We start from the raw sequence: 2,206 nt of genomic DNA on the forward strand, positions 1-2,206 counted from the left end.
ACAGAAATACCAAAAAGTAAAAATAAAAGAACACAAATCTTCCTAACAAATGAAAATTTCCGGTATATATGGTTTTGTCATGATTTCAGTGAAGAGGTGAATCAATACTGAAAGGCAAAAAAATATTTTAGCAAATTACAAAGGAATAGTGTCAGCCTCAAATGTAAACTTAAGGCTGGTTTACAATATTACGCTAGTCCTGACATTACGTTGACACTGGAATGGAATCTGGTTCTATTCTAGCGAAAAGGATGCATCAAAAGGTCAAATCACCCACGCTTTTGATTAAAAATTGATGGTACATTGGCCTAACGTCATATTGTAAACTAGCCTTTACATAGAAGAGCATTAACTGCAATGTAAACATTAAAATCAAACAGTACATATCATAAATTCTGGCTTCAAATCTCTAAGTAATAGCAATACTAATATTCCAATTATAACTATGAAGTAATAACTCAGGGTAGATGATATCATCTCTTGGTAATTGGAATTACTATGCAATGTACTTGTAATAGCATTAATAATTTCCTGTGGGCTTTTTATTATCAATTAAATATTCCCATGTCTGCCAATACAAATAGTTATAGTACAGTATAGCTGGAAAAATTGGCGGTTTAAAACATTGGTGGCTTTGCATCAAAATTGCCTAAATATAATATTGGCGGTCTCTTAATTTGGTGGGTTACTATCTTGCCTTTTCTTTGCACACTCTCAGCTCTTCTTGAAGCTCCTCCTTGGAAGTCCCTGCCCACAATCTTGACTAGAATGCTGCTATTTTGGCATTTTTAGTACATGTATAATGTGCTCATGATGGGATCCGCCCATCATTGCAATTATTATTGACGGTTGTAATATTGGTGGTTTTATTTTGAACCGCCAATCTGCTAAATTTAATTGTCCGCCAAATTTTCCAGCTATACCATAAGTCATACCTTGCGGTAATGTAAGAGGTTTGCTCCTTCATGTCCACATGATGCCTACTGCAACCTCTTAGTGGGACATTAAGTATGATCTGGGACCTGTTTTGACTCCATAGAACTCTTGGCACTAAACTGAATAAAAAAAACACAGTCACCACACTGTTCACTATCATGCATAAATTTCATGTACTTTTCTATAATGTTAGTAGGAGATTCTTTAACAATGTGACATGAGACTGAAACAGCTTTGGGTTCCTCTTCCTCATAATCACTACTCAAGAAACACTCCCCATTCATTGGAAGAGGCGTCTCAATCATTAGACCAAGTGATTCTGCAATATCTTTAAATGATAAAAGTTGACTTAAAGTTGAGAGGACGGATGGCTTTAGTGATGATACTAGGGCGGAGATGTGATGTGTTAAGAGCAAAGGATAAAAGAGACTTGAAGCTAACAGAGATAAAAGGAGTGACTCCTGCAACTAAAGAATATAAATACAATACATAACTATTAAATGCAATACATTATAGAGGACTATTAGAGGTGGGATGAATCTAAAATTATAGCATTCAAACATTCTATTGACCAAAATAAACAAATGATCCAATGATTGCACGATGGAATTAGATTATTCTTAATCAATTAGTTTTGTTTAGATTGCTCTAATTAAATGCAGGACCCTACATGTACAGTGTAATAGCACATCAAATCTTCCCAAATAGGTTATATCAAGAGTACATAATTTACAGAGAGTGTCTAACCGCACTATAGTAGCTGAAACATGACCGCGTAGAACTAAGTCACGTGAGACCAGAAGCGTGGGTGTACTTACTAAAAACACGTGTAGAAGTTAACATAAAAACAGTGGAGAAAACTTGAAGAAGCTTTAGACATCATACTAGTACACTTTATAATGCTGCTGAAGTCTGATATGCAGTACTGCTATAGCAGAGGCACCAAAACAGCCAGTAAACCTTGTTGAGCAAACTTGGCAGCCATTTTTTCCTACTCAGCCACACCCAGTATGCGGGAATGCCCAAAGATGCACAAGAAAAGGCTACGCGGTGATGTTTCAGCTATTATAGTATGGTTAGACACTCTCTGTAGATTATGTACTCTTGGTTATATGTGATTAATTAGTAGGTGCATTGGTAGGTGTGGTACATATCACACCTACTGACACACATACTTAGCATATTCGAATGCTTACTGCAATATTTCAAATGTTCTTATTACATTAGAATGCCCCAGCCTTAAATGTCACTAATACAATATAATTACTAA

The 2,206-nt window shown here is 35.6% G+C and overlaps 1 long non-coding RNA gene across 1 annotated transcript; it reads right to left on the reverse strand.

Annotated features, from left to right (window-relative positions):
- Nucleotides 1-941: 941 nt before the first annotated feature.
- LOC109591413 (uncharacterized) lies at nucleotides 942-2,044 on the reverse strand. Its single transcript, XR_002189803.1, has 3 exons — nucleotides 1,755-2,044; nucleotides 1,114-1,403; nucleotides 942-1,055 (listed from the first exon to the last, which is right to left on the reverse strand). It is a non-coding gene; the product is annotated as an uncharacterized LOC109591413 (long non-coding RNA).
- Nucleotides 2,045-2,206: the final 162 nt, after the last annotated feature.

The sequence above is a fragment of the Amphimedon queenslandica genome, unplaced genomic scaffold (assembly GCF_000090795.2).
Source record: "Amphimedon queenslandica unplaced genomic scaffold, v1.1 AMPQUscaffold_8235_Cont19820, whole genome shotgun sequence".
In the NCBI taxonomy this organism is placed as follows: domain Eukaryota; kingdom Metazoa; phylum Porifera; class Demospongiae; order Haplosclerida; family Niphatidae; genus Amphimedon; species Amphimedon queenslandica.